General features: G+C 41.4%; 21 non-coding genes across 21 annotated transcripts; 11 read left to right on the top strand and 10 right to left on the bottom strand.

The window, feature by feature from the left end:
• Positions 1 to 32: 32 nt before the first annotated feature.
• On the top strand, positions 33 to 114 carry TRNAS-GCU (transfer RNA serine (anticodon GCU)). Its single transcript has one exon. It is a non-coding gene; the product is annotated as a tRNA-Ser (tRNA).
• Positions 115 to 1,306: 1,192 nt separating this feature from the next.
• TRNAS-GCU (transfer RNA serine (anticodon GCU)) lies at positions 1,307 to 1,388 on the top strand. Its single transcript has one exon. It is a non-coding gene; the product is annotated as a tRNA-Ser (tRNA).
• A 768-nt stretch (positions 1,389 to 2,156) lies between these two features.
• On the bottom strand, positions 2,157 to 2,230 carry TRNAT-AGU (transfer RNA threonine (anticodon AGU)). Its single transcript has one exon. It is a non-coding gene; the product is annotated as a tRNA-Thr (tRNA).
• Positions 2,231 to 2,588: 358 nt separating this feature from the next.
• TRNAS-GCU (transfer RNA serine (anticodon GCU)) lies at positions 2,589 to 2,670 on the top strand. Its single transcript has one exon. It is a non-coding gene; the product is annotated as a tRNA-Ser (tRNA).
• A 768-nt stretch (positions 2,671 to 3,438) lies between these two features.
• Positions 3,439 to 3,512, bottom strand: TRNAT-AGU (transfer RNA threonine (anticodon AGU)). The gene has a single exon. It is a non-coding gene; the product is annotated as a tRNA-Thr (tRNA).
• Positions 3,513 to 3,870: 358 nt separating this feature from the next.
• TRNAS-GCU (transfer RNA serine (anticodon GCU)) lies at positions 3,871 to 3,952 on the top strand. Its single transcript has one exon. It is a non-coding gene; the product is annotated as a tRNA-Ser (tRNA).
• Positions 3,953 to 5,152: 1,200 nt separating this feature from the next.
• On the top strand, positions 5,153 to 5,234 carry TRNAS-GCU (transfer RNA serine (anticodon GCU)). Its single transcript has one exon. It is a non-coding gene; the product is annotated as a tRNA-Ser (tRNA).
• A 768-nt stretch (positions 5,235 to 6,002) lies between these two features.
• TRNAT-AGU (transfer RNA threonine (anticodon AGU)) lies at positions 6,003 to 6,076 on the bottom strand. The gene has a single exon. It is a non-coding gene; the product is annotated as a tRNA-Thr (tRNA).
• A 358-nt stretch (positions 6,077 to 6,434) lies between these two features.
• Positions 6,435 to 6,516, top strand: TRNAS-GCU (transfer RNA serine (anticodon GCU)). The gene has a single exon. It is a non-coding gene; the product is annotated as a tRNA-Ser (tRNA).
• A 768-nt stretch (positions 6,517 to 7,284) lies between these two features.
• TRNAT-AGU (transfer RNA threonine (anticodon AGU)) lies at positions 7,285 to 7,358 on the bottom strand. Its single transcript has one exon. It is a non-coding gene; the product is annotated as a tRNA-Thr (tRNA).
• Positions 7,359 to 7,716: 358 nt separating this feature from the next.
• On the top strand, positions 7,717 to 7,798 carry TRNAS-GCU (transfer RNA serine (anticodon GCU)). Its single transcript has one exon. It is a non-coding gene; the product is annotated as a tRNA-Ser (tRNA).
• Positions 7,799 to 8,562: 764 nt separating this feature from the next.
• On the bottom strand, positions 8,563 to 8,636 carry TRNAT-AGU (transfer RNA threonine (anticodon AGU)). Its single transcript has one exon. It is a non-coding gene; the product is annotated as a tRNA-Thr (tRNA).
• Positions 8,637 to 8,994: 358 nt separating this feature from the next.
• TRNAS-GCU (transfer RNA serine (anticodon GCU)) lies at positions 8,995 to 9,076 on the top strand. Its single transcript has one exon. It is a non-coding gene; the product is annotated as a tRNA-Ser (tRNA).
• Positions 9,077 to 9,844: 768 nt separating this feature from the next.
• On the bottom strand, positions 9,845 to 9,918 carry TRNAT-AGU (transfer RNA threonine (anticodon AGU)). Its single transcript has one exon. It is a non-coding gene; the product is annotated as a tRNA-Thr (tRNA).
• Positions 9,919 to 10,276: 358 nt separating this feature from the next.
• TRNAS-GCU (transfer RNA serine (anticodon GCU)) lies at positions 10,277 to 10,358 on the top strand. Its single transcript has one exon. It is a non-coding gene; the product is annotated as a tRNA-Ser (tRNA).
• A 768-nt stretch (positions 10,359 to 11,126) lies between these two features.
• Positions 11,127 to 11,200, bottom strand: TRNAT-AGU (transfer RNA threonine (anticodon AGU)). Its single transcript has one exon. It is a non-coding gene; the product is annotated as a tRNA-Thr (tRNA).
• Positions 11,201 to 12,400: 1,200 nt separating this feature from the next.
• TRNAT-AGU (transfer RNA threonine (anticodon AGU)) lies at positions 12,401 to 12,474 on the bottom strand. Its single transcript has one exon. It is a non-coding gene; the product is annotated as a tRNA-Thr (tRNA).
• Positions 12,475 to 12,832: 358 nt separating this feature from the next.
• On the top strand, positions 12,833 to 12,914 carry TRNAS-GCU (transfer RNA serine (anticodon GCU)). Its single transcript has one exon. It is a non-coding gene; the product is annotated as a tRNA-Ser (tRNA).
• Positions 12,915 to 13,682: 768 nt separating this feature from the next.
• Positions 13,683 to 13,756, bottom strand: TRNAT-AGU (transfer RNA threonine (anticodon AGU)). The gene has a single exon. It is a non-coding gene; the product is annotated as a tRNA-Thr (tRNA).
• Positions 13,757 to 14,956: 1,200 nt separating this feature from the next.
• TRNAT-AGU (transfer RNA threonine (anticodon AGU)) lies at positions 14,957 to 15,030 on the bottom strand. Its single transcript has one exon. It is a non-coding gene; the product is annotated as a tRNA-Thr (tRNA).
• Positions 15,031 to 15,388: 358 nt separating this feature from the next.
• On the top strand, positions 15,389 to 15,470 carry TRNAS-GCU (transfer RNA serine (anticodon GCU)). Its single transcript has one exon. It is a non-coding gene; the product is annotated as a tRNA-Ser (tRNA).
• The last annotated feature ends 716 nt before the right edge of the window (positions 15,471 to 16,186 follow it).

Below are 16,186 nucleotides of genomic sequence, written 5' to 3' on the forward strand. Positions count from 1 at the left end.
ATCATATCACCTGATTTCAGGTTTCTCATGTAGACGAGGTGGCCGAGTGGTTAAGGCGATGGACTGCTAATCCATTGTGCTCTGCATGCATGGGTTCGAATCCCATCCTCGTCGGTTTAATCTCCTTCATCCGTGTTGAAAGGCTTAGTTCCATTTTCAACCCAGGCGGTGGATATTTGACCTTCTCAAATCTCTGAGATAGTGCAATGAAGGAATCATAAATCTGTGCTGTCTAAGTGCATAAAAAAGAGAAGACGTCATCCGATGTAGGATGGCATCAGGCATGCCAAATGAAAACCTCCTTTGCCAGATTGAGCATTGGTTTATGGCTGGTAAGGTTTGCATTAGTCCAACTCCAGACACCAGACAATGAAGGAGAAGAGATAAGGCCCACTCCGTTAGAGGCCAACTTAAAACCTTCAGTGAAAAAGCAAAGACTCATCAAAATGCTCTTCAGATCTTATGGTCTGGTTTCTACGTTTTTGGGCAGAGAAGTTGGCTGTGAAGTTCAGGTGATGCATTAACAATACATTCTATGGATTGAGCTGTTTATGCATGGTTTTGACTTCCATCTTTGTTCTTGTTGTTCTCTTACCCTTTCACTGTTCAAGAAGACAGCTATCACACTTTTCTAGCAGGGAGAGATGGAAGCATTTCAATCTGGCAAAACAAAACCACTGTTTTTATTTGGCATGCTTGATGCCATCCTACATCGCATGACATCTTCTTCCTTCTGAGCACTTAGACAGCACATATTTATAATTCCTTCATTCAACTATCTCAGAGATGTGAGAAAGACAAATTTGACATTAGTCTCTCACTATGAAAGGTGCCCTTTAAAAATCGAAACTTCTATACCGAGACTATGAAAAGAAGGCACTGCTGAGATTCGAACTCAGGATCTCCTGTTTACTAGACAGCCGCTTTAACCAACTAAGCCACAGCACCTCTTTTCCTACTGACCGATAGTAAAGCAGCTTCTGGTAGAGTGGACTTTTCTGATCTTCTTCAGTGTCATCTGATGTCTAGAGACAAACTAATGCAAATGCTATCTGGGATAAACCAATTTTCAGGGCTTCAATACAGACACGACATTCAATCTTTAGTAAAAATACTGTTATTAAAACCCTGAGCATTAGCTCATTTCTGATATGGTTTGAGCTAGTCTAACTCTTGACATTATCCAGTGTAGGAGATGTGATAAGGTCCATTTTGCCAGAGGCCGATACACAATCTTTAGCTCAATTGCACAGACTAGTCAAAATCCTCATCAGATCAGAACACCTGATTTCAGGTTTCTCATGTAGACGAGGTGGCCGAGTGGTTAAGGCGATGGACTGCTAATCCATTGTGCTCTGCATGCATGGGTTCGAATCCCATCCTCGTCGGTTTAATCTCCTTCTTCCGTGTCGAAAGGCTTAGTTCCATTTTCAACCCAGGCGGTGGATATTTGACCTTCTCAAATCTCTGAGATAGTGCAATGAAGGAATCATAAATCTGTGCTGTCTAAGTGCATAAAAAAGAGAAGACGTCATCCGATTTAGGATGGCATCAGGCATGCCAAATGAAAACGGTGGGTTTTCCTTTGCCAGATTGAGCATTGGTTTATGGCTGGTAAGGTTTGCATTAGTCCAACTCCAGACACCAGACAATGAAGGAGAAGAGATAAGGCCCACTCCGTTAGAGGCCAACTTAAAACCTTCAGTGAAAAAGCAAAGACTCATCAAAATGCTCTTCAGATCTTATGGTCTGGTTTCTACGTTTTTGGGCAGAGAAGTTGGCTGTGAAGTTCAGGTGATGCATTAACAATACATTCTATGGATTGAGCTGTTTATGCATGGTTTTGACTTCCATCTTTGTTCTTGTTGTTCTCTTACCCTTTCACTGTTCAAGAAGACAGCTATCACACTTTTCTAGCAGGGAGAGATGGAAGCATTTCAATCTGGCAAAACAAAACCACTGTTTTTATTTGGCATGCTTGATGCCATCCTACATCGCATGACATCTTCTTCCTTCTGAGCACTTAGACAGCACATATTTATAATTCCTTCATTCAACTATCTCAGAGATGTGAGAAAGACAAATTTGACATTAGTCTCTCACTATGAAAGGTGCCCTTTAAAAATCGAAACTTCTATACCGAGACTATGAAAAGAAGGCACTGCTGAGATTCGAACTCAGGATCTCCTGTTTACTAGACAGGCGCTTTAACCAACTAAGCCACAGCACCTCTTTTCCTACTGACCGATAGTAAAGCAGCTTCTGGTAGAGTGGACTTTTCTGATCTTCTTCAGTGTCATCTGATGTCTAGAGACAAACTAATGCAAATGCTATCTGGGATAAACCAATTTTCAGGGCTTCAATACAGACACGACATTCAATCTTTAGTAAAAATACTGTTATTAAAACCCTGAGCATTAGCTCATTTCTGATATGGTTTGAGCTAGTCTAACTCTTGACATTATCCAGTGTAGGAGATGTGATAAGGTCCATTTTGCCAGAGGCCGATACACAATCTTTAGCTCAATTGCACAGACTAGTCAAAATCCTCATCAGATCAGAACACCTGATTTCAGGTTTCTCATGTAGACGAGGTGGCCGAGTGGTTAAGGCGATGGACTGCTAATCCATTGTGCTCTGCATGCATGGGTTCGAATCCCATCCTCGTCGGTTTAATCTCCTTCTTCCGTGTCGAAAGGCTTAGTTCCATTTTCAACCCAGGCGGTGGATATTTGACCTTCTCAAATCTCTGAGATAGTGCAATGAAGGAATCATAAATCTGTGCTGTCTAAGTGCATAAAAAAGAGAAGACGTCATCCGATGTAGGATGGCATCAGGCATGCCAAATGAAAACGGTGGGTTTTCCTTTGCCAGATTGAGCATTGGTTTATGGCTGGTAAGGTTTGCATTAGTCCAACTCCAGACACCAGACAATGAAGGAGAAGAGATAAGGCCCACTCCGTTAGAGGCCAACTTAAAACCTTCAGTGAAAAAGCAAAGACTCATCAAAATGCTCTTCAGATCTTATGGTCTGGTTTCTACGTTTTTGGGCAGAGAAGTTGGCTGTGAAGTTCAGGTGATGCATTAACAATACATTCTATGGATTGAGCTGTTTATGCATGGTTTTGACTTCCATCTTTGTTCTTGTTGTTCTCTTACCCTTTCACTGTTCAAGAAGACAGCTATCACACTTTTCTAGCAGGGAGAGATGGAAGCATTTCAATCTGGCAAAACAAAACCACTGTTTTTATTTGGCATGCTTGATGCCATCCTACATCGCATGACATCTTCTTCCTTCTGAGCACTTAGACAGCACATATTTATAATTCCTTCATTCAACTATCTCAGAGATGTGAGAAAGACAAATTTGACATTAGTCTCTCACTATGAAAGGTGCCCTTTAAAAATCGAAACTTCTATACCGAGACTATGAAAAGAAGGCACTGCTGAGATTCGAACTCAGGATCTCCTGTTTACTAGACAGGCGCTTTAACCAACTAAGCCACAGCACCTCTTTTCCTACTGACCGATAGTAAAGCAGCTTCTGGTAGAGTGGACTTTTCTGATCTTCTTCAGTGTCATCTGATGTCTAGAGACAAACTAATGCAAATGCTATCTGGGATAAACCAATTTTCAGGGCTTCAATACAGACACGACATTCAATCTTTAGTAAAAATACTGTTATTAAAACCCTGAGCATTAGCTCATTTCTGATATGGTTTGAGCTAGTCTAACTCTTGACATTATCCAGTGTAGGAGATGTGATAAGGTCCATTTTGCCAGAGGCCGATACACAATCTTTAGCTCAATTGCACAGACTAGTCAAAATCCTCATCAGATCAGAACACCTGATTTCAGGTTTCTCATGTAGACGAGGTGGCCGAGTGGTTAAGGCGATGGACTGCTAATCCATTGTGCTCTGCATGCATGGGTTCGAATCCCATCCTCGTCGGTTTAATCTCCTTCTTCCGTGTCGAAAGGCTTAGTTCCATTTTCAACCCAGGCGGTGGATATTTGACCTTCTCAAATCTCTGAGATAGTGCAATGAAGGAATCATAAATCTGTGCTGTCTAAGTGCATAAAAAAGAGAAGACGTCATCCGATGTAGGATGGCATCAGGCATGCCAAATGAAAACGGTGGGTTTTCCTTTGCCAGATTGAGCATTGGTTTATGGCTGGTAAGGTTTGCATTAGTCCAACTCCAGACACCAGACAATGAAGGAGAAGAGATAAGGCCCACTCCGTTAGAGGCCAACTTAAAACCTTCAGTGAAAAAGCAAAGACTCATCAAAATGCTCTTCAGATCTTATGGTCTGGTTTCTACGTTTTTGGGCAGAGAAGTTGGCTGTGAAGTTCAGGTGATGCATTAACAATACATTCTATGGATTGAGCTGTTTATGCATGGTTTTGACTTCCATCTTTGTTCTTGTTGTTCTCTTACCCTTTCACTGTTCAAGAAGACAGCTATCACACTTTTCTAGCAGGGAGAGATGGAAGCATTTCAATCTGGCAAAACAAAACCACTGTTTTTATTTGGCATGCTTGATGCCATCCTACATCGCATGACATCTTCTTCCTTCTGAGCACTTAGACAGCACATATTTATAATTCCTTCATTCAACTATCTCAGAGATGTGAGAAAGACAAATTTGACATTAGTCTCTCACTATGAAAGGTGCCCTTTAAAAATCGAAACTTCTATACCGAGACTATGAAAAGAAGGCACTGCTGAGATTCGAACTCAGGATCTCCTGTTTACTAGACAGCCGCTTTAACCAACTAAGCCACAGCACCTCTTTTCCTACTGACCGATAGTAAAGCAGCTTCTGGTAGAGTGGACTTTTCTGATCTTCTTCAGTGTCATCTGATGTCTAGAGACAAACTAATGCAAATGCTATCTGGGATAAACCAATTTTCAGGGCTTCAATACAGACACGACATTCAATCTTTAGTAAAAATACTGTTATTAAAACCCTGAGCATTAGCTCATTTCTGATATGGTTTGAGCTAGTCTAACTCTTGACATTATCCAGTGTAGGAGATGTGATAAGGTCCATTTTGCCAGAGGCCGATACACAATCTTTAGCTCAATTGCACAGACTAGTCAAAATCCTCATCAGATCAGAACACCTGATTTCAGGTTTCTCATGTAGACGAGGTGGCCGAGTGGTTAAGGCGATGGACTGCTAATCCATTGTGCTCTGCATGCATGGGTTCGAATCCCATCCTCGTCGGTTTAATCTCCTTCTTCCGTGTCGAAAGGCTTAGTTCCATTTTCAACCCAGGCGGTGGATATTTGACCTTCTCAAATCTCTGAGATAGTGCAATGAAGGAATCATAAATCTGTGCTGTCTAAGTGCATAAAAAAGAGAAGACGTCATCCGATTTAGGATGGCATCAGGCATGCCAAATGAAAACGGTGGGTTTTCCTTTGCCAGATTGAGCATTGGTTTATGGCTGGTAAGGTTTGCATTAGTCCAACTCCAGACACCAGACAATGAAGGAGAAGAGATAAGGCCCACTCCGTTAGAGGCCAACTTAAAACCTTCAGTGAAAAAGCAAAGACTCATCAAAATGCTCTTCAGATCTTATGGTCTGGTTTCTACGTTTTTGGGCAGAGAAGTTGGCTGTGAAGTTCAGGTGATGCATTAACAATACATTCTATGGATTGAGCTGTTTATGCATGGTTTTGACTTCCATCTTTGTTCTTGTTGTTCTCTTACCCTTTCACTGTTCAAGAAGACAGCTATCACACTTTTCTAGCAGGGAGAGATGGAAGCATTTCAATCTGGCAAAACAAAACCACTGTTTTTATTTGGCATGCTTGATGCCATCCTACATCGCATGACATCTTCTTCCTTCTGAGCACTTAGACAGCACATATTTATAATTCCTTCATTCAACTATCTCAGAGATGTGAGAAAGACAAATTTGACATTAGTCTCTCACTATGAAAGGTGCCCTTTAAAAATCGAAACTTCTATACCGAGACTATGAAAAGAAGGCACTGCTGAGATTCGAACTCAGGATCTCCTGTTTACTAGACAGGCGCTTTAACCAACTAAGCCACAGCACCTCTTTTCCTACTGACCGATAGTAAAGCAGCTTCTGGTAGAGTGGACTTTTCTGATCTTCTTCAGTGTCATCTGATGTCTAGAGACAAACTAATGCAAATGCTATCTGGGATAAACCAATTTTCAGGGCTTCAATACAGACACGACATTCAATCTTTAGTAAAAATACTGTTATTAAAACCCTGAGCATTAGCTCATTTCTGATATGGTTTGAGCTAGTCTAACTCTTGACATTATCCAGTGTAGGAGATGTGATAAGGTCCATTTTGCCAGAGGCCGATACACAATCTTTAGCTCAATTGCACAGACTAGTCAAAATCCTCATCAGATCAGAACACCTGATTTCAGGTTTCTCATGTAGACGAGGTGGCCGAGTGGTTAAGGCGATGGACTGCTAATCCATTGTGCTCTGCATGCATGGGTTCGAATCCCATCCTCGTCGGTTTAATCTCCTTCTTCCGTGTCGAAAGGCTTAGTTCCATTTTCAACCCAGGCGGTGGATATTTGACCTTCTCAAATCTCTGAGATAGTGCAATGAAGGAATCATAAATCTGTGCTGTCTAAGTGCATAAAAAAGAGAAGACGTCATCCGATGTAGGATGGCATCAGGCATGCCAAATGAAAACGGTGGGTTTTCCTTTGCCAGATTGAGCATTGGTTTATGGCTGGTAAGGTTTGCATTAGTCCAACTCCAGACACCAGACAATGAAGGAGAAGAGATAAGGCCCACTCCGTTAGAGGCCAACTTAAAACCTTCAGTGAAAAAGCAAAGACTCATCAAAATGCTCTTCAGATCTTATGGTCTGGTTTCTACGTTTTTGGGCAGAGAAGTTGGCTGTGAAGTTCAGGTGATGCATTAACAATACATTCTATGGATTGAGCTGTTTATGCATGGTTTTGACTTCCATCTTTGTTCTTGTTGTTCTCTTACCCTTTCACTGTTCAAGAAGACAGCTATCACACTTTTCTAGCAGGGAGAGATGGAAGCATTTCAATCTGGCAAAACAAAACCACTGTTTTTATTTGGCATGCTTGATGCCATCCTACATCGCATGACATCTTCTTCCTTCTGAGCACTTAGACAGCACATATTTATAATTCCTTCATTCAACTATCTCAGAGATGTGAGAAAGACAAATTTGACATTAGTCTCTCACTATGAAAGGTGCCCTTTAAAAATCGAAACTTCTATACCGAGACTATGAAAAGAAGGCACTGCTGAGATTCGAACTCAGGATCTCCTGTTTACTAGACAGGCGCTTTAACCAACTAAGCCACAGCACCTCTTTTCCTACTGACCGATAGTAAAGCAGCTTCTGGTAGAGTGGACTTTTCTGATCTTCTTCAGTGTCATCTGATGTCTAGAGACAAACTAATGCAAATGCTATCTGGGATAAACCAATTTTCAGGGCTTCAATACAGACACGACATTCAATCTTTAGTAAAAATACTGTTATTAAAACCCTGAGCATTAGCTCATTTCTGATATGGTTTGAGCTAGTCTAACTCTTGACATTATCCAGTGTAGGAGATGTGATAAGGTCCATTTTGCCAGAGGCCGATACACAATCTTTAGCTCAATTGCACAGACTAGTCAAAATCCTCATCAGATCAGAACACCTGATTTCAGGTTTCTCATGTAGACGAGGTGGCCGAGTGGTTAAGGCGATGGACTGCTAATCCATTGTGCTCTGCATGCATGGGTTCGAATCCCATCCTCGTCGGTTTAATCTCCTTCTTCCGTGTCGAAAGGCTTAGTTCCATTTTCAACCCAGGCGGTGGATATTTGACCTTCTCAAATCTCTGAGATAGTGCAATGAAGGAATCATAAATCTGTGCTGTCTAAGTGCATAAAAAAGAGAAGACGTCATCCGATGTAGGATGGCATCAGGCATGCCAAATGAAAACGGTGGGTTTTCCTTTGCCAGATTGAGCATTGGTTTATGGCTGGTAAGGTTTGCATTAGTCCAACTCCAGACACCAGACAATGAAGGAGAAGAGATAAGGCCCACTCCGTTAGAGGCCAACTTAAAACCTTCAGTGAAAAAGCAAAGACTCATCAAAATGCTCTTCAGATCTTATGGTCTGGTTTCTACGTTTTTGGGCAGAGAAGTTGGCTGTGAAGTTCAGGTGATGCATTAACAATACATTCTATGGATTGAGCTGTTTATGCATGGTTTTGACTTCCATCTTTGTTCTTGTTGTTCTCTTACCCTTTCACTGTTCAAGAAGACAGCTATCACACTTTTCTAGCAGGGAGAGATGGAAGCATTTCAATCTGGCAAAACAAAACCACTGTTTTTATTTGGCATGCTTGATGCCATCCTACATCGCATGACATCTTCTTCCTTCTGAGCACTTAGCACATATTTATAATTCCTTCATTCAACTATCTCAGAGATGTGAGAAAGACAAATTTGACATTAGTCTCTCACTATGAAAGGTGCCCTTTAAAAATCGAAACTTCTATACCGAGACTATGAAAAGAAGGCACTGCTGAGATTCGAACTCAGGATCTCCTGTTTACTAGACAGGCGCTTTAACCAACTAAGCCACAGCACCTCTTTTCCTACTGACCGATAGTAAAGCAGCTTCTGGTAGAGTGGACTTTTCTGATCTTCTTCAGTGTCATCTGATGTCTAGAGACAAACTAATGCAAATGCTATCTGGGATAAACCAATTTTCAGGGCTTCAATACAGACACGACATTCAATCTTTAGTAAAAATACTGTTATTAAAACCCTGAGCATTAGCTCATTTCTGATATGGTTTGAGCTAGTCTAACTCTTGACATTATCCAGTGTAGGAGATGTGATAAGGTCCATTTTGCCAGAGGCCGATACACAATCTTTAGCTCAATTGCACAGACTAGTCAAAATCCTCATCAGATCAGAACACCTGATTTCAGGTTTCTCATGTAGACGAGGTGGCCGAGTGGTTAAGGCGATGGACTGCTAATCCATTGTGCTCTGCATGCATGGGTTCGAATCCCATCCTCGTCGGTTTAATCTCCTTCTTCCGTGTCGAAAGGCTTAGTTCCATTTTCAACCCAGGCGGTGGATATTTGACCTTCTCAAATCTCTGAGATAGTGCAATGAAGGAATCATAAATCTGTGCTGTCTAAGTGCATAAAAAAGAGAAGACGTCATCCGATGTAGGATGGCATCAGGCATGCCAAATGAAAACGGTGGGTTTTCCTTTGCCAGATTGAGCATTGGTTTATGGCTGGTAAGGTTTGCATTAGTCCAACTCCAGACACCAGACAATGAAGGAGAAGAGATAAGGCCCACTCCGTTAGAGGCCAACTTAAAACCTTCAGTGAAAAAGCAAAGACTCATCAAAATGCTCTTCAGATCTTATGGTCTGGTTTCTACGTTTTTGGGCAGAGAAGTTGGCTGTGAAGTTCAGGTGATGCATTAACAATACATTCTATGGATTGAGCTGTTTATGCATGGTTTTGACTTCCATCTTTGTTCTTGTTGTTCTCTTACCCTTTCACTGTTCAAGAAGACAGCTATCACACTTTTCTAGCAGGGAGAGATGGAAGCATTTCAATCTGGCAAAACAAAACCACTGTTTTTATTTGGCATGCTTGATGCCATCCTACATCGCATGACATCTTCTTCCTTCTGAGCACTTAGACAGCACATATTTATAATTCCTTCATTCAACTATCTCAGAGATGTGAGAAAGACAAATTTGACATTAGTCTCTCACTATGAAAGGTGCCCTTTAAAAATCGAAACTTCTATACCGAGACTATGAAAAGAAGGCACTGCTGAGATTCGAACTCAGGATCTCCTGTTTACTAGACAGGCGCTTTAACCAACTAAGCCACAGCACCTCTTTTCCTACTGACCGATAGTAAAGCAGCTTCTGGTAGAGTGGACTTTTCTGATCTTCTTCAGTGTCATCTGATGTCTAGAGACAAACTAATGCAAATGCTATCTGGGATAAACCAATTTTCAGGGCTTCAATACAGACACGACATTCAATCTTTAGTAAAAATACTGTTATTAAAACCCTGAGCATTAGCTCATTTCTGATATGGTTTGAGCTAGTCTAACTCTTGACATTATCCAGTGTAGGAGATGTGATAAGGTCCATTTTGCCAGAGGCCGATACACAATCTTTAGCTCAATTGCACAGACTAGTCAAAATCCTCATCAGATCAGAACACCTGATTTCAGGTTTCTCATGTAGACGAGGTGGCCGAGTGGTTAAGGCGATGGACTGCTAATCCATTGTGCTCTGCATGCATGGGTTCGAATCCCATCCTCGTCGGTTTAATCTCCTTCTTCCGTGTCGAAAGGCTTAGTTCCATTTTCAACCCAGGCGGTGGATATTTGACCTTCTCAAATCTCTGAGATAGTGCAATGAAGGAATCATAAATCTGTGCTGTCTAAGTGCATAAAAAAGAGAAGACGTCATCCGATGTAGGATGGCATCAGGCATGCCAAATGAAAACGGTGGGTTTTCCTTTGCCAGATTGAGCATTGGTTTATGGCTGGTAAGGTTTGCATTAGTCCAACTCCAGACACCAGACAATGAAGGAGAAGAGATAAGGCCCACTCCGTTAGAGGCCAACTTAAAACCTTCAGTGAAAAAGCAAAGACTCATCAAAATGCTCTTCAGATCTTATGGTCTGGTTTCTACGTTTTTGGGCAGAGAAGTTGGCTGTGAAGTTCAGGTGATGCATTAACAATACATTCTATGGATTGAGCTGTTTATGCATGGTTTTGACTTCCATCTTTGTTCTTGTTGTTCTCTTACCCTTTCACTGTTCAAGAAGACAGCTATCACACTTTTCTAGCAGGGAGAGATGGAAGCATTTCAATCTGGCAAAACAAAACCACTGTTTTTATTTGGCATGCTTGATGCCATCCTACATCGCATGACATCTTCTTCCTTCTGAGCACTTAGACAGCACATATTTATAATTCCTTCATTCAACTATCTCAGAGATGTGAGAAAGACAAATTTGACATTAGTCTCTCACTATGAAAGGTGCCCTTTAAAAATCGAAACTTCTATACCGAGACTATGAAAAGAAGGCACTGCTGAGATTCGAACTCAGGATCTCCTGTTTACTAGACAGGCGCTTTAACCAACTAAGCCACAGCACCTCTTTTCCTACTGACCGATAGTAAAGCAGCTTCTGGTAGAGTGGACTTTTCTGATCTTCTTCAGTGTCATCTGATGTCTAGAGACAAACTAATGCAAATGCTATCTGGGATAAACCAATTTTCAGGGCTTCAATACAGACACGACATTCAATCTTTAGTAAAAATACTGTTATTAAAACCCTGAGCATTAGCTCATTTCTGATATGGTTTGAGCTAGTCTAACTCTTGACATTATCCAGTGTAGGAGATGTGATAAGGTCCATTTTGCCAGAGGCCGATACACAATCTTTAGCTCAATTGCACAGACTAGTCAAAATCCTCATCAGATCAGAACACCTGATTTCAGGTTTCTCATGTAGACGAGGTGGCCGAGTGGTTAAGGCGATGGACTGCTAATCCATTGTGCTCTGCATGCATGGGTTCGAATCCCATCCTCGTAGGTTTAATCTCCTTCATCCGTGTTGAAAGGCTTAGTTCCATTTTCAACCCAGGCGGTGGATATTTGACCTTCTCAAATCTCTGAGATAGTGCAATGAAGGAATCATAAATCTGTGCTGTCTAAGTGCATAAAAAAGAGAAGACGTCATCCGATGTAGGATGGCATCAGGCATGCCAAATGAAAACCTCCTTTGCCAGATTGAGCATTGGTTTATGGCTGGTAAGGTTTGCATTAGTCCAACTCCAGACACCAGACAATGAAGGAGAAGAGATAAGGCCCACTCCGTTAGAGGCCAACTTAAAACCTTCAGTGAAAAAGCAAAGACTCATCAAAATGCTCTTCAGATCTTATGGTCTGGTTTCTACGTTTTTGGGCAGAGAAGTTGGCTGTGAAGTTCAGGTGATGCATTATCAATACATTCTATGGATTGAGCTGTTTATGCATGGTTTTGACTTCCATCTTTGTTCTTGTTGTTTTCTTACCCTTTCACTGTTCAAGAAGACAGCTATCACACTTTTCTAGCAGGGAGAGATGGAAGCATTTCAATCTGGCAAAAGAAAACCACTGTTTTTATTTGGCATGCTTGATGCCATCCTACATCGCATGACATCTTCTTCCTTCTGAGCACTTAGACAGCACATATTTATAATTCCTTCATTCAACTATCTCAGAGATGTGAGAAAGACAAATTTGACATTAGTCTCTCACTATGAAAGGTGCCCTTTAAAAATCGAAACTTCTATACCGAGACTATGAAAAGAAGGCACTGCTGAGATTCGAACTCAGGATCTCCTGTTTACTAGACAGGCGCTTTAACCAACTAAGCCACAGCACCTCTTTTCCTACAGACCGATAGTAAAGCAGCTTCTGGTAGAGTGGCCTTTTCTGATCTTCTTCAGTGTCATCTGATGTCTAGAGACAAACTAATGCAAATGCTATCTGGGATAAACCAATTTTCAGGGCTTCAATACAGACACGACATTCAATCTTTAGTAAAAATACTGTTATTAAAACCCTGAGCATTAGCTCATTTCTGATATGGTTTGAGCTAGTCTAACTCTTGACATTATCCAGTGTAGGAGATGTGATAAGGTCCATTTTGCCAGAGGCCGATACACAATCTTTAGCTCAATTGCACAGACTAGTCAAAATCCTCATCAGATCAGAACACCTGATTTCAGGTTTCTCATGTAGACGAGGTGGCCGAGTGGTTAAGGCGATGGACTGCTAATCCATTGTGCTCTGCATGCATGGGTTCGAATCCCATCCTCGTCGGTTTAATCTCCTTCTTCCGTGTTGAAAGGCTTAGTTCCATTTTCAACCCAGGCGGTGGATATTTGACCTTCTCAAATCTCTGAGATAGTGCAATGAAGGAATCATAAATCTGTGCTGTCTAAGTGCATAAAAAAGAGAAGACGTCATCCGATGTAGGATAGCATCAGGCATGCCAAATGAAAACGGTGGGTTTTCCTTTGCCAGATTGAGCATTGGTTTATGGCTGGTAAGGTTTGCATTAGTCCAACTCCAGACACCAGACAATGAAGGAGAAGAGATAAGGCCCACTCCGTTAGAGGCCAACTTAAAACCTTCAGTGAAAAAGCAAAGACTCATCAAAATGCTCTTCAGATCTTATGGTCTGGTTTCTACGTTTTTGGGCAGAGAAGTTGGCTGTGAAGTTCAGGTGATGCATTAACAATACATTCTATGGATTGAGCTGTTTATGCATGGTTTTGACTTCCATCTTTGTTCTTGTTGTTCTCTTACCCTTTCACTGTTCAAGAAGACAGCTATCACACTTTTCTAGCAGGGAGAGATGGAAGCATTTCAATCTGGCAAAACAAAACCACTGTTTTTATTTGGCATGCTTGATGCCATCCTACATCGCATGACATCTTCTTCCTTCTGAGCACTTAGACAGCACATATTTATAATTCCTTCATTCAACTATCTCAGAGATGTGAGAAAGACAAATTTGACATTAGTCTCTCACTATGAAAGGTGCCCTTTAAAAATCGAAACTTCTATACCGAGACTATGAAAAGAAGGCACTGCTGAGATTCGAACTCAGGATCTCCTGTTTACTAGACAGGCGCTTTAACCAACTAAGCCACAGCACCTCTTTTCCTACTGACCGATAGTAAAGCAGCTTCTGGTAGAGTGGACTTTTCTGATCTTCTTCAGTGTCATCTGATGTCTAGAGACAAACTAATGCAAATGCTATCTGGGATAAACCAATTTTCAGGGCTTCAATACAGACACGACATTCAATCTTTAGTAAAAATACTGTTATTAAAACCCTGAGCATTAGCTCATTTCTGATATGGTTTGAGCTAGTCTAACTCTTGACATTATCCAGTGTAGGAGATGTGATAAGGTCCATTTTGCCAGAGGCCGATACACAATCTTTAGCTCAATTGCACAGACTAGTCAAAATCCTCATCAGATCAGAACACCTGATTTCAGGTTTCTCATGTAGACGAGGTGGCCGAGTGGTTAAGGCGATGGACTGCTAATCCATTGTGCTCTGCATGCATGGGTTCGAATCCCATCCTCGTAGGTTTAATCTCCTTCATCCGTGTTGAAAGGCTTAGTTCCATTTTCAACCCAGGCGGTGGATATTTGACCTTCTCAAATCTCTGAGATAGTGCAATGAAGGAATCATAAATCTGTGCTGTCTAAGTGCATAAAAAAGAGAAGACGTCATCCGATGTAGGATGGCATCAGGCATGCCAAATGAAAACCTCCTTTGCCAGATTGAGCATTGGTTTATGGCTGGTAAGGTTTGCATTAGTCCAACTCCAGACACCAGACAATGAAGGAGAAGAGATAAGGCCCACTCCGTTAGAGGCCAACTTAAAACCTTCAGTGAAAAAGCAAAGACTCATCAAAATGCTCTTCAGATCTTATGGTCTGGTTTCTACGTTTTTGGGCAGAGAAGTTGGCTGTGAAGTTCAGGTGATGCATTATCAATACATTCTATGGATTGAGCTGTTTATGCATGGTTTTGACTTCCATCTTTGTTCTTGTTGTTTTCTTACCCTTTCACTGTTCAAGAAGACAGCTATCACACTTTTCTAGCAGGGAGAGATGGAAGCATTTCAATCTGGCAAAAGAAAACCACTGTTTTTATTTGGCATGCTTGATGCCATCCTACATCGCATGACATCTTCTTCCTTCTGAGCACTTAGACAGCACATATTTATAATTCCTTCATTCAACTATCTCAGAGATGTGAGAAAGACAAATTTGACATTAGTCTCTCACTATGAAAGGTGCCCTTTAAAAATCGAAACTTCTATACCGAGACTATGAAAAGAAGGCACTGCTGAGATTCGAACTCAGGATCTCCTGTTTACTAGACAGGCGCTTTAACCAACTAAGCCACAGCACCTCTTTTCCTACAGACCGATAGTAAAGCAGCTTCTGGTAGAGTGGCCTTTTCTGATCTTCTTCAGTGTCATCTGATGTCTAGAGACAAACTAATGCAAATGCTATCTGGGATAAACCAATTTTCAGGGCTTCAATACAGACACGACATTCAATCTTTAGTAAAAATACTGTTATTAAAACCCTGAGCATTAGCTCATTTCTGATATGGTTTGAGCTAGTCTAACTCTTGACATTATCCAGTGTAGGAGATGTGATAAGGTCCATTTTGCCAGAGGCCGATACACAATCTTTAGCTCAATTGCACAGACTAGTCAAAATCCTCATCAGATCAGAACACCTGATTTCAGGTTTCTCATGTAGACGAGGTGGCCGAGTGGTTAAGGCGATGGACTGCTAATCCATTGTGCTCTGCATGCATGGGTTCGAATCCCATCCTCGTCGGTTTAATCTCCTTCTTCCGTGTTGAAAGGCTTAGTTCCATTTTCAACCCAGGCGGTGGATATTTGACCTTCTCAAATCTCTGAGATAGTGCAATGAAGGAATCATAAATCTGTGCTGTCTAAGTGCATAAAAAAGAGAAGACGTCATCCGATGTAGGATAGCATCAGGCATGCCAAATGAAAACGGTGGGTTTTCCTTTGCCAGATTGAGCATTGGTTTATGGCTGGTAAGGTTTGCATTAGTCCAACTCCAGACACCAGACAATGAAGGAGAAGAGATAAGGCCCACTCCGTTAGAGGCCAACTTAAAACCTTCAGTGAAAAAGCAAAGACTCATCAAAATGCTCTTCAGATCTTATGGTCTGGTTTCTACGTTTTTGGGCAGAGAAGTTGGCTGTGAAGTTCAGGTGATGCATTAACAATACATTCTATGGATTGAGCTGTTTATGCATGGTTTTGACTTCCATCTTTGTTCTTGTTGTTCTCTTACCCTTTCACTGTTCAAGAAGACAGCTATCACACTTTTCTAGCAGGGAGAGATGGAAGCATTTCAATCTGGCAAAACAAAACCACTGTTTTTATTTGGCATGCTTGATGCCATCCTACATCGCATGACATCTTCTTCCTTCTGAGCACTTAGACAGCACATATTTATAATTCCTTCATTCAACTATCTCAGAGATGTGAGAAAGACAAATTTGACATTAGTCTCTCACT

Source organism: Anomaloglossus baeobatrachus, chromosome 7, assembly GCF_048569485.1.
Source record: "Anomaloglossus baeobatrachus isolate aAnoBae1 chromosome 7, aAnoBae1.hap1, whole genome shotgun sequence".
Classification (NCBI taxonomy): domain Eukaryota; kingdom Metazoa; phylum Chordata; class Amphibia; order Anura; family Aromobatidae; genus Anomaloglossus; species Anomaloglossus baeobatrachus.